The sequence below is a fragment of the Mauremys reevesii genome, linkage group 18, assembly GCF_016161935.1.
Source record: "Mauremys reevesii isolate NIE-2019 linkage group 18, ASM1616193v1, whole genome shotgun sequence".
Lineage (NCBI taxonomy): Eukaryota > Metazoa > Chordata > Testudines > Geoemydidae > Mauremys > Mauremys reevesii.
In genome coordinates, this window is record NC_052640.1 from 13,586,647 (window position 1) to 13,600,626 (window position 13,980).

At 43.7% G+C, this 13,980-nt stretch overlaps 1 protein-coding gene and 1 long non-coding RNA gene across 2 annotated transcripts in view; one reads left to right on the forward strand and one right to left on the reverse strand.

The window, feature by feature from the left end:
- Positions 1-13,980, reverse strand: part of GALNT9 (polypeptide N-acetylgalactosaminyltransferase 9) — a 699,106-nt gene that overhangs the window by 26,641 nt on the left and 658,485 nt on the right. The gene's annotated exons all lie outside the window — the stretch shown is intronic.
- LOC120386302 lies at positions 2,204-8,959 on the forward strand. The gene is made up of 3 exons (XR_005589639.1): positions 2,204-2,327; positions 5,869-6,108; positions 8,642-8,959. It is a non-coding gene; the product is annotated as an uncharacterized LOC120386302 (long non-coding RNA).

The window sequence follows — 13,980 nt, forward strand, 5'->3', positions numbered from 1 at the left end:
ATAAAAAGGAGTAATTTCGCTCACCACTTGGGTGGGAATCTGTTCAGCTGAACAAAAGTGGGAAAATTAGACTCCGGAAGTCCTTGGGTACAAATCACAGCTTGAGCCATTGGCTTTTAGTGATAGTCTGGTGATCTTTTTGTTCCTAAGGCAGCAGTTCTCAAACTTTAGGAACCTGAGGACCCCCATTTTGATTTAAAATTTTACCACAGACCCCCAAGCTCCCCTGCTCAGCCCGAGGCCCAGGCCCCAATCCACCCCATTTCCTCGAGGCCCCACCCCATCGCTTCCTGCCCCCACTCTACTCCGTCCCTCCTCTTTCCCACTTTTTTCTGCTCCTTCCCCCAAGTGCCCCCCCTCTTCCTTCTCCCTCCCAGCTCCTCCTGCACACCGGGGAATATCTGTTCCCTGGCATACAGGAGGTGCTGGGAGGGAGAGGGAGGAGCTGATCAGTGGGGTCTGCAGACCCCCTGGAGTATCCTTGTGGACTCCCAAGGGCCCGAGGACCCCAGTTTCAGAAACACTGTTCTAGGGGGAAGAGACCAGTATGGTTCACTCCAATAACAAAACACATACCTGCCTCCACTCTTTCTCCAAGCTATGTGTTGCTGTAAACAAGTTTCTATGGAAAACTACATAGAGAGAGAGCACCAAATTCATTGCACCTGGGACAGCTCAGTCATTTAACCAAGCTCATCTCTGGACATTCCAGTCATGGCTGAGCTTCAGGCTGCAGTCTCAGAGGAGAAAAAGCGATTACTAATGCAAACAAATCAATATCTAGATGCAACATGGCACCTAAAGTGTATTTATAAACAAGAAGGCATTATTAAAACATAAAGAGCTCCAGGGTTCTGAGGTGGAATATGCATTTAGATTTGATTATTAAACTCTCTGCCATTATCATGCCCTCATCAACAGAACTTTTCGATTTAGTATCACAAATTCAACCCCCCAGACCAATGGGGTTAACATTTATTTTCAACAAATGGGCAAGACTTGCTGGTAGAAAAGCGAGTAGAGTCAGAACGAATTTCATTTGCACACACACATCCTGTCTGGGGTTTAACCTCTGGCTTCCACATGTGAAAAATGTTAGCTAATGAGATCTGCTTCAGGATTAGACAGGGCAGGAGAAAGGAGTAGTTTAGCTTGTTAATGCAGCAGGAATAAATATGACAAGAATCTGAACTGAATTTCGGTGCCCTTCTTGTAGGAGCTCTAGTGGCCCTTCTGAAAAGGCGGCTCAGCTTCCTAGATATTAAGCATCAACCGTATTTAATTAAGATTATATAAGACCTAACTACAATAACCACAACAGCAGATTCACTACTATTATGAGGCTCCTTCCTACTCAGCTGGTGCCTTAAAACAAGATCTGTTTGATCTCATCTCTGATGAGCACTGATGTAAGGTATAGGCAGATGATAGCTCAAGTTGTCAGAGATGCTAGTACTGTGGGTAAGACAAAATTAAGCAAATCTCAAGCTATTTAAATAACATGGGATCAGAACTCCTGCTCCAGTATGGAAAAAAAACAACCCTCCTTTACATAAATTGTGGACGCAGCTGGAATTGCTGGATTTATTTCTTTGCAGTTCTCTCACCTGCTGATGTGATTCGAGGGTCAAATCAATCCATCTTGAAACACTCTCTAGAGTTGTTTTTCACCCATTCATATTAGCACGACTCAGTCTGTGGGTATAATATGCTAGACAGGGCCTGATGAAATACGTTACCCATGAACATGTTTTCAAAGCTTCTGCACCCAAAGGGGGGGGGGGTCTTGTTTTATCATTACCCAAGCTTGTTAAGCTGGGGGGGGGGAAAGGTGGGAGGGAGTCTGTTACATTTAAGTTCTATCCTATTCAGCTTCCTATGATTAACTGCAATAGAAATGAATGAAAAAGAATAGGAGAACTATTATGATTTAGGACAACATTAAGGAGGAACCTTCACACTGTGGGAAATGGATGTTGACATAGAGAGCTTGACTGTCTATTTCAGCCTTTCACTTTTCTGTGGTCACAAAAATATTGTTCTCCCTCAGAGCCCAGCTTCTTCTCTGGGATCCTATTGCTTTCAGTGGAGCTGCACCAGAACTTAATTTGCACACCCGCCCCCCACCACAGTGTTTGTGACATCACACTTTGTTGCTATGGAAATAACCAATGTGTCCCGGTTCAGTATTATGACATCTCCACAGGATCAAATAAGAGATGATCAGCTGAGAAGGAAGCTCCTACTTAAAGAAAGCTCTCTGTTTGTTTATTAGGGGAAGAGAAACTGGTGATATGTGAATGGGTTACTGTCTGACAGATCTGATGGTAGGAAAGAGGAAAGACACCTTTTAGGGTTTGACTTTAATGATATTTGCTGTTTAGTTTTTCACTCCATGAGACTGCAAAGTGTTGAAGTGAGGATTTACTCAGAGCAGTGACTTTATTAAAAAAACAGTACCTGCTTATTCAGCAGTTCCTCGGGCCCGATTTTCTGTCACTGTGGCCATTGTGCAGTCACTTACTTTAGTGGAAAGTAACTGTGAAATGCTACGAAATTAGAAGAGAAGCCTAATTCGTAACCACTTTGCACGGGTGTAAAGGAACACACAAGGTGCAGAGCAGTGCAGAATCTCATAAACCATAGAAATTTAGGATTCGCAGGGACCTCAAGAGGTCATCTGATGCACCCTCACCCCTGCGCTGAGGCAGGACCAAGTACAGTTGAACCATCCCTGACAAGTGTTTGTCCAACCTGTTCTTAAAAACCTCCAGTGATGGGGATTCCAACAATCTCCCTTGGAAGCTTGTTCCAGAACGTAACTAACCTTAGAGTTGGAATGTTTTTCCCTAATATCTAATCTAAATTTCCCTTTCTGCAGATTACGTTGATTGCTTCTTGTCTTAACTTCAATGGACAGGGAGAACAATTGATCACCGTCCTCTTTATAACAACCCTTAACGTATCTGAAGTCTCAAGTCCCTCATGAATATTCAGAATCATATCTGCTGACTTTGGAAGCAAAGGTAAGTTCTTAGGCCCAGATCTTCAAATTATTTAGGTGCCTAACTCCCATTGATTTTGAGGATTTGGGCCTTACTGTTTTCACTCCTGTTAACAGAGCCATCAGTGCCGAAAGTCGGCTGCAGGCGCTATTCCATTGGGTGTATCATCAACCGAATTGCTTGCTAAGTTCCCATCAACTGCTCCTGTGCAAACTTGTTGAAGATAATGGAGTTTCACAGGTGTCACGGGAGTGTCGTTGAAAGACAGTGGGGTGGCACAGGTGAAAATGAAGGCCAGCTGGACTATTCTTACTGGTGATGATATATGAGAAAGCAGCAACTCCGCGAGAGTCTCAATTGCCAGGCAGAATCTGCTGGGGCTAGCAGTTAAACCAGAGAGCAGCTGTTTGTTTATCAACAGAGCACACTTGATGGAGAATTCAAGAGAGACAATAAATATGGGTCCCCCAAGGTTGTTTTTACAGTTATTTCTCAGAGTAGAACCCCTAGTTTTTGGGTTCCCAATTTCAGACACCCTGGGCCTGATTTGTAGTGCCGTTGAGCACCCCGAGCTTCCTCTAACTTCAGTGGAGTGCTCAACATTTCTGGGAGTCAGGCTAAGACATCTCAGTTGTGCATTCAGGTATTGAGCCACCTCTGCTGAAACATTTAGACAAATGGCCAGATTTTTTAAAAATATCTCGTGGCCGAAAGTTACAGAGAGGCATTTTTAAAAGCTCCTAGCACCTCAGCCCTTTTGATTTCCATTGACTTTCAATGGCTCCTAAGGGCCTAAGTCACTTTTGAAAATAGGACTGAGCTGTCTAAGTCACTTAGGCCCAGCCCCACAAAGATATTTAACTGTCTAACTCCTATCGATTTCAATGGGAGCTAGGTGCCTAAATACCTTGAGGTTCTGGGCTGTAGGGAACAATGCCAAATACCTTTAAAAATCTGGCCCTAAGTGTGAGTTCATATAGGACAATCGATGGCAGAGCTCACAATAGACCTTTGATCTCCTGAGACCCAGTTCAGTGGCTTAGGAACAAGTGTCCCTACTTCCTGAAGCTGTGCAAGCTTCCCCAAATTGCTCTGCCCACACTCCTGCTAACCTGTGTAACTTCCTGACATTTCAGGTCTCCACCTCTCTTGAATGGCCATCTAGCTGCACAACATTGTGCAATGCTTTTGTGAACTGGGAAATAGTCAACTAGTCAAATAGCCCTTGCTGATGACTGCTCTGGGCTTTGACTCCAAATTTGCTGAGGTGAAGACCTCAAAGCCCACTGCCTTGCTTTCCTTGAACAAAAATATCCCCAATTATTGCATCCTGAACAAATGGTAGAAAGCTGCAGCCTGCAAACTTCTCACAACTGGAATTACCTTTAGCACAGTGAGATGAAGTCATTAGTTATTTATTCTCTGGCAATGTAGGTGGATAATTAAAGCATAATTTGAGGTTTTCTAGGTATGACAGCTTGTTCTGATAGCTGCCCCTGGTACTGATTAAATCTCTGCCTCAGATCTCACATCAGAGTCTCATGTGAGAAAATGCCAGGCTCTGCCAATATTAGGATACTATCTCTCAGTTTGAAATCATTGCAGATTATTTTATGGGGGGAAAAAAACCCTGAAAACTTGTCTCTTTTTCTGTTTTGATGAAACTTGAGCCTTCACATCTAACGCACATGTGAGAACATCAACCATCAAGTAGGGAAAAGATGGGATATTATAAATAAGGCATAATAGCATTAAGAGCTGGGGAGTGTAGTGTCTCCAGTGAGGCAACCATGCATATTTATTAGAATAAAAGGGAAAGTAAATTGCATTAAAACTGTGGTAGCCCGTACACAGAGGACAGGCATGGATGCACTGCTATGCTGAGTCCAACTGGTGGTCAATCCAGTCCAGTATCCTGTTTCCAATCACGGTCAGTACCTGGTGATTCAGAAGATGGCGTGAGAATGGCAATAATGGCCTACTAGACTATTCTAGAACTGAAGCCCAGATTTACATTGCCAGTACTTTGGTGGTAGACTCCAGTCTGCCAGGGAGAGGTTATGACAGTACAAGCCTCCTGGAACCTACCATCCATCCCTTTGAACTAAGAAATGGAGAAAAGACAACTGAGGGTGGACCTGATCATCTTCAAACATGTGACGGGCCATTATAAAGAGGATGGTGATTACTTCTTCTCCACGTCCAGTGATGGAAGGACAAGAAATAATTGGTTTAATCTGCAGCAAGGGAGATTTAGGTTAGATATTAGGAAGAACTTTCTAACTGTAAGAGTAGGGAAGTACTGGAACAGGCTTCCCAGGGAGATTGTGGAATCCCGGTCATTGGAAGATTTTAAGTACAGGTTGGACAAAGACCTGTCAGGGATAGTCTAGGTATATTTGGTCCTACCTCATTGAAGGAGGATGGACCTCTTGAGTCTCTTCCAGCCCTACATTTCTGCAATACTCTGATTCACCAAGGGGCCAGCAAGAAGCGATGGTTGTCCCAAAGATGCTGGCCATGAACAGGGTATGACTAGAATGGAAACCTCCTATAAAGTCTTGGTGGCGGCTAGTGCCTCCTCTCCCAGGTGGAACCATTGCTGAATGGTAGCTGAAATGCCACTTGCCTTCCTCCTAGGATGGCTTCTGACATCTCTGCATCTTTAGGAAATGTCCATTGCACATCCATGGTAGCTTGAGGCTGATTTTTAGAGGTGCAGAGCTCCTGCAGCTCCCCTGGACTACCACTGGAGATTTGGTTGCTCAGCCTGGACCATCCCTGTTTTGCAGCATCCCCCAGAATGCCAGTGAAACAGAAGGGTAGCAGCAGAGGTCAGGCTAATGAGATATTGATTTTACAGATGGTGGTGGCAGCAGGGTTCCTTGTTTCCACCTGCGGCTCTGAGATACAGTTACTCGTTGTAAGCAAGATCGGCAGATTTTCTCCTTTGTGCTTGGAAAGGTCACAGCTCTCTGAAGTATGCAAGCCTTATTGTCGTTTCCTTCCTCCGTCGATTCACTAAATGCCAGTTCTCTCAATTGCCTTGAGCAAGAAATTAACACCAAACAGCATAAAATGGACCGTAATCTCTGATGCACAGGTGGGGTTTGTGCATAGATTTTTTAAAGAGGGTTCTTTTCCCATAAAATACTTGAGTCATTGCCGCTTCTCTTCCTAGGTTGCTTCCTCTTTTGTTTTTGTTTCCTTAATGTCATTACTTTGTTAGACCAGAGCACAATGGGCTGATGGCAATTGCCCAGGAGTAACAGAGCAGACTTTGGCCTGGGGAGCACCCAGAATTCCACACCCTTGCTGCTCGCCAAGGTCTCACAACCCTTCCAGAGTATGCAATGCTGTACTATTTCTATTTTGATAGGTCTTGTGGGCTCTAACGGAGACTGCAATCCCATTGTGCCAGGCACCATGAAGACACATAGAGAAAGGTAGTCCCTGCCCCAGAGAGCTTACAATATAGTCGGAGAAGACCGAGAAAGGGACTATTTTACACATAGGCACCTAAATACCTTTGAGGATCTGGGCTTTAATCTCGCTGTACCTGACACCCGACTCCCATTGAAATCAATGAGAGCCAAGCACCTAAGTGCCTTTGAGAATCAGGACCTAAGTGACTTGCCAAAGGTCACATAGGAGATCTGCAGCAGAGACATCACTAGAAACTACATTTTCTGAGTTCCAGTTCAGCCCTTTAATCCCCAAACCATCCAGTGTGAACAAATATCAGATTCTTCCCAGCAGCCCTCCCAGAATTACCCTCCCCAGCACAATAACTGCCTCTGATTATCTTAAGGAACACCCCTCACTCTGACTCTGGGGTTCAACCTTTGTTGCCTCTCAAGTGTTAGCCAGTAAAGTACAGGTTCATTTGCTAATACATGAATCATTATTGCTCTGAGCTGGCATTTTTACGAGCGCGTTTCCAAATGTAGCTGATTGCTGTTAGAAATAATTTCGCTTCACACTTGGCAACCAGGCAAACTTAAGCCAATATGCTCTGCCTGGCACTGGGAGAGGGCGCTGCGAGAATTTAATTACTAACTGCAAGTCCCTGTGCATCTGGTGGATTTAAAAGTGTACAATTCCATTTTTTCCCCTCCAAGATAATAGCTGCAGTAGTTTAACTCCAGCGTATTAAGATTTTATCTAACATTTATGATAAAATTGTTTCAAAGCAGATACCCTACAGAGAGCAGAGTTCTGTATGACCCCTTCACAAACTGGTTATGGTGTGACACTTCTGCGGAGAACTCTCGGTTGTGTGGCATCTCTCCACTCCCTGTCCTTAGCATATGGGAGCCTTGTCTGTTCCGGCTATGGGTCAGCTCCCTGAAACCACCACTCTCTCTGTACAGGTCAGCGATAGGCATACACCAACCCAAGTCCTCCAGGCATCCCTGGGAATTCCTTAGCCCCTGTTCCACTGAACACTTTCAGAACTCTAGATCTGCTATTCCTAAAGGAATAGGCCACACCAGCTTGTAAGATTCAACTCAGGACCATCACTCTGCTTGAGACAAAGCACTTAGAGATTATATATGTAGTGAAGCAAGAATATGTGTATCATCAAAGCACAGAGATTCAAGTGATAGTGCATAAAAATACTGGAAACAGATGGTTACATATAAAACACAATCATAACACATTTTCTAGAGACTAAACTAACCAGGCATTCCCCTAGCTCCTACAAGATCGCTTACCCCAAGTTCTTGCCTCAGCAGTTTTAACCAGTTTGGTTGAGACCCCATCTCATAAGATCAAGCCCACTGGAAGCTTGTCCTCACAAACTGAAGGAACATCTGGGGGTTCAGCTGTACCTCAAATATAGTTTCAAAAGTTCATTAGATAAACTGGATACCTGCTGCCGGGATTTTTTCCTCCCGCACCTGCAATCTATTGTTTAGCTTTGTGCTCAGACAGTAAATGGGTGTTCATTGTGAATGTATACAACACTCAATTTGTATCTGATCAGCCAGAGCGATCTCTATCCCCCGCCCCCTGTCTGCCAGCAGGACGTGGATCACCTTTGGATGACCTGTCATAACTCACAGAGCTAGAGAACATGATTTTTAGTATATATACACACACAACTCCTCACATACATCTCACAATGGTTATGATGACCTGTGTGACTCAGACTTTCATTAGAGACCTTACATGACATTCTTTTGGTGAACCAGGAGACCCCTGTACCCTATGTACTCCTGCGCCTTCTGACAGTTGGTGTCAACAGGTCCTTGGGTGATAGTAAATATCATCCACGCCAGGAAGATCTCTCTCGCTCTGCTCTGCTGCAACACTAGGTTGGACAGCTGAGATTTGAGTTACTTAGTTGCTTGACTATTATGAAACTTTTGGCAAAATCGTCATTCAAAGTTAGGGAGTGCAAACAAACAGTCTCAAATGCAGATTTCTGGGAGTAGGGTGGCAGAACCACCACGTTATTCACGTTATTTTTAAGGTCATCTCCCAAATTAATATTGCAAAGGAGACACCGGGGGTGAAATTCAGCAGCATGGTCTGGAAACCTACATGCCTGCTATAGGATGGTTTGTTCTCTTCCTTTAATTCCAATGATAATCTGCTTTCCTTGTGTGTCTTTATCTGGTGCAATTCAGATCAGAAGGCTGGATACAAAGACGGCGATTTGAATTTATTGCAGAGGAGATAAGTGCTGTGGATGGTGAAAAGCGGGACTGGAAATCTGGAGTAATGATGCCAGAAATAGAATCATAAAAACTGATTTAGCACCCACATCCTGAGAAGCATCTGCTGACTTCCCTCTCATTATGAAATTGAATCTGCTACTGAAAAACCATTCTCCCTAGATAGTGCATCTCTGCGGAGGCTGATTTGAAGGAATTTGATAACGCACTATTCAAAAGAAAACCGCACCATCAATAGAGAAATCCACCAAAATAAATATTCTCAGCAAACATGGACTGGCTTTTTTAGGAGGCCAGAGAAAGTGGCCATTATACATAGGCACAGGCCTGAGTGGCACGCTCTCAGCTCTGGTGTCTGGAGTCACCTGCTCTTGCATCTCTACCAAACCGTACATTATACGCTGGAAAATTGTACCTGCTCTGCGCCAAATCCAGCAAACCAAATCCACTTTTATATGACCAGGTGACTAACAACGGAGAATGATGGTCTTTTGGTTAAGCCACTCACCTGGGACTCAGGAGACCTGTGTTTAACTCCTGGCTCTATCACCAACTTCCTCTGTGACCCTGAGCATGTCACTTAGTCTTTCTGTGCCTCACTTTCCCACCCAGAATGGGGGCAGAATATCTCACAAACCTGCTATGGGGATAAATTCACTATTGTCAGCATGGTGAGGGAGGTCATATGGGTTTAGAATCATCTGCAGACACTGCAGCAGGCTTCTGAGAGCTTGTCTTTCGTTCCTCTTACATTGGTTTAGTTTGTATTGTGCAGGAGGTCGGGTTTCAACAATAAAATGATTGTTATTACTGCCTAGATACTGTACCTGGCACTTCAGTAGTTCTTTGACTCCTGAGCTTGCAAAACACCTAGGATCCCCATTTTCCCGGTGCTTGTGACGTTTCAAGTTTTCTTAACGTTTGCTGTTCATTGTGAGCCTAAGACGCACACCCAGCTGCAGAGCAAGTGTGCAGTCTGCAGACCTTTCATAAACAAACTTACTAGGAGCCTGGGAGGTTGCTTGCTTCCTTAAGCCAGAAATAGTGTGTCACAGCTTTGTGGACAAATTCTCTGCTGGTTTAAGTGGGTGAAACTCAGTGAGAATTGCTGGAGCTCTGCACCCACACACCAGCAAAAACTCTGGTCCTAGCTTCTCAAAGCATTTCAAAGAGAGAGGCAAGTGGGTCCAGGGGGGGTCCCATTATCTGCCTCTTCTCAGCTCTGTAGGTTTTTGCTCCAAATATCCCACATAGCAAGGTTAACACCCTGAAAGCTGCCAATCCCTTCCAGTGAAAAGATGAGCCCCCTCAGGTCCCATTGAAGACATAAATTCCAGGGGAGCTGAGCTTGCTGATCATTGTGTGCGACTGGTCCCTTAAATACCAGATGCAGAAGTTATACAGCATCCTTTGGCACTGATAGTCTTGTCTGTTTTGAAGATGCTCAATAAATGGAGCATGGCTGGCTGGCAGGCAAGGATGATCTAGATCAATGCAATTGGCTCTTATTTGTCACAAGCACTAAAATTAACTGTGTTGAGAAAAATTAAGTTAGGCCTTGGCTACACCCAGAGGTGGCACCAATTCATCTAAAATTGGTGATTGTGTAGATACAATTTGTATAATTATACATGTAACCATTATATATATAGTACAGTCCATATTATATAATTGGCATATTTATATTTAGCCAGGCTCTCTAGGAAACACTGCTCCTCCAACCCCTTTTTTGATTCGGTGAGTCTATACTTTCTCCCCATCTGCCCGGCAGATTGCAACGAATAGTTTAGTATGAGAAGTGTGCTGGTTCCTTTAAAGTTTAAAGGGAAGGCTTTATTAGTGAAGCTTCTCTCTCTCTCTCCCTGCACCTGTCTTTGCCTGAAGCAAGCAGACAGGGTAGGAGAGAGCGGAGATCTAGTGCTTAGGGTCTGTGGGTAGGAGTAGTCATCAGCTCAAAGTACCAGTGGGTTGTTATAAAAATTAAATAGATGTCTTAGTGAGACCAGACTGCATGGCAGCTGGTCTGGAATGCTGAAAGCCCTGGGCCTGAAATGAATGAAGCAAAATACTTTGGTGTTAAGGTCTCTGCGCTGCAAACTCATGAAGCCTGGAGGGAGGAGAAAATAAACCTCCCTCCGGCCTTACAAGATTTCAGAGTGGTATGTGGAAGACTGTGGGCCTGATTCTCAGTTCCTTTACAATGGTCTGGTGGCATAAAGGACCTTCACCTGGGTGGAAGCAGCCCCTAAGAATGGCCATGAAAAATGTGTCACGGACCATGAAATCCAGTCTCCCCCCATGAAATCTGGTCTTTTGTGTGTTTTACCCCCATACTATACAGATTTCACGGGAAAACCAGCGTTTCTCAAATTGGGGGGTCCTGACCCAAAAGGGAGTTGCAAGGGGATCCCAAGTTATTTTAGGGGGGGGGTCGTATTGCCATCCTTACTTCTGGGCTGACTTCAGAGCTGGGCAGCCAGAGAGCAGCAGCTGTTGGGTGGGCACCCAGCTCTGAAGGCAGCACCCCGCCAATAGTAGCACAGAAATATGCATGGCAATAACATTCCATGCCACCCTTCCTTCTGCGTTGCTGCCTTCAGAGCTGGGTGGCCAGATAATGGTGGCTGCTGAGGGCCCTGCTCTGCAGGCAGCAGTGCAGAAGTAAGGGTGGCAATACCATACCAGGCAAGCCTTACTTCAGAGCTGTGCTCCAGCCAGCAGCCGCCGCTTTCCAGGTACCCAGCTCTGAAGGCAGCACTGCCACTAGCAGCAGCGCAGAAGTAAGGGGAGCAGTACCGCAACCCCCACCACATTAACCTTGCGACCACCCCCGCAACACCCTGAAATTTCAGATTTAAATAGTTGAAATCCTGAAATTTACGATTTTTAAAATCCTATAACTGTGCAATTGACCAAAATGGACGGTGAATTTGGTAGGGCCCTTATTATGGTAAGGAGGTCCATGCTTGAAGCTTTTCCCTGACAGAGCAGGCATTGAAAAGATGGGGGCATTGGCAGGTAAAGGACTTTATATAAACCAAAGTTCAGCTAAAGTTGCTTGTACTCAACACAAATGGAATTAGGAGGAGGAGTGATAATGAAACTAAGTTCCATTCCCACCTCCCCTATGGAGGTTAATTCCAGCATTCTTTCCCCCGTAACTCCCCCCCTCATACTCCCACTGCTAGGACCCCAAAATAATTTCAAATCGCCAAACTAAAATGTATCTTTCCTGATATAAAGACTAATACCAACAAAGCCCATGCTGCTTATATTGTCACTTTCCTTTTTTCAGTAAGATAAGGATCACTGTGAGGATCGACTGCTCCAATAGACTTTTCTCTGACAGATAATGGATTGGTATAATGAGTATTTATTGCTTAATGAATGCCATTTTACGTCAGTGACCTTACTTTCGCAAAGAAGCACTGTAGATTGCAATATGATCTTTGTTAATTAGAAATGCTCCCCTTTCCAACACAGACGCTTTCATAAAGTGCAGGTCATTCACACTATTAACCTGTCTGAAAATGAATCATCTTACACAGTTATTTTAAAGAAATACAAGGAAATATTAAGCGGAGATGGCCTAGAATGAAAGAATGAAAGAAAGAATATGGCTAATTACTAAAGCTGGGCTAATAATAAACAATTTGTAAAACTTTTGCAATAAAAGTGCTACGTTTGGCTTGCTGATTCCTAGACGCCTTTCATTTGTTATTCTCTGTGTGGAATATTGTGGTAGATTCATGAACATGTTTGCAAATCCTGAAAGTTTCACTACTTTTAGCACAAATATTTATTCACAATGGAAAATGCTTCATTCATTAGTCTCTTGTTTTCAAATTTCCACTTATCCAATCAGGATCCAAAACCAATACCAGCTGACACAGGTGACCAATCATAGGACATGAATAGTAAATAGACAAAGCAAATAATTCACGAACAACCCTGAAAATCATTATCTAAACTATGTGGTGTGTATTTACCAATGATAAACACACACAATAACTGATTTGTGAATGATTAATTGACTAAAGGAATAAGAAATGCTACATTCATATTATTCACCTGACCAGCTATGATAATTACTGTGATATAATGAATATCAGATTCAGAATTACTTGTAAGAACCTAGTTCTGCTTGATATAATTTGGAAGCTACTCATGGCAAAGAAGCTACTGGGTTTCTTGTACAAGAAAAATTTTGTTTGCTCCTGAAAGATGCCAGACTGGTGGGAAATTGAGTCCACAAATAGCACAGGTAGCAACACAGCGAGCCTTCTCCACTGTCTCATTAATGTGGATTTACAAAGAATTGCTGTCTACCAAAAAAGTCAATATCTGACACAAAGGAAAAGAGGAGACACTTCACTGTTGAGTCCAGATGATAAAAATAAAAGCTAAATAAATGAGCTGGGTCTGATCCCACAGTCCATGCTCCAGCAAAACTACTCATTCTGGATGCAAGAGTTTTCCCTGAGCCAGGGTGGTAGAGAGAGGCCCTTTTGCAGGGGTACTGTTTCCTGCACATGTAGGGAAATGATTGCCATATGCTATCTGATTCTTTCCAGCTGCTCTATGATCTTAACTCGGTCAGCTCATCACATCACATACTGTACTACAAACTTTGGGTGTTCATGAATGTTATAGAAACTGCCTAGCTTGGATCCAGAATCAATACAGTAAATGCAGGCTGTGTGTTTCATATTGATAAGTAATACAAAAACTTGCCTGTTATCATGATGCTCATTACCTGTTTCATTATACAGCATGGGGCTCAATTCTCCTCTGCTGTGCAGTCTGCGCAGTGGTATTTACAAAGCACTCAGTGCCCTCTATGCATGGACTTTGCACAGGTGTAAATGACTTCCTGAAGTGCTGCTTATTTATCACAACAAGCCAGGTCTCAGCTGATCTAAATTGGTTTCGCTCCATTGGGCTCATCTCCATTGACTCCAGTGGAACTATGTCAGTTTAAACCACCTGAGACTCTGGCCCAGAGCCTCTATGTATTTTGCCTTATAAGATGTAAGATCAATCCTTCACTTACTTCTCAGTTCTCTGCACTAACTGGGCAATAAAAGTAGTAAATAATTTTCTGTTTCACTGGCTTTCTGGGTTTCATTTACAACGATAACATAAGCAATGACAGAAGAATTGTGTTGCCATGCATTTGCATTACACCAATATGTTGTTTCTACCCAGATCTTTTAGGAAGAGAGCACTTTCAGCAACAGCTTCCCATACTGTTTTGTTGTTCAATTGCGTATCTCCCCTCAGTTCAATGC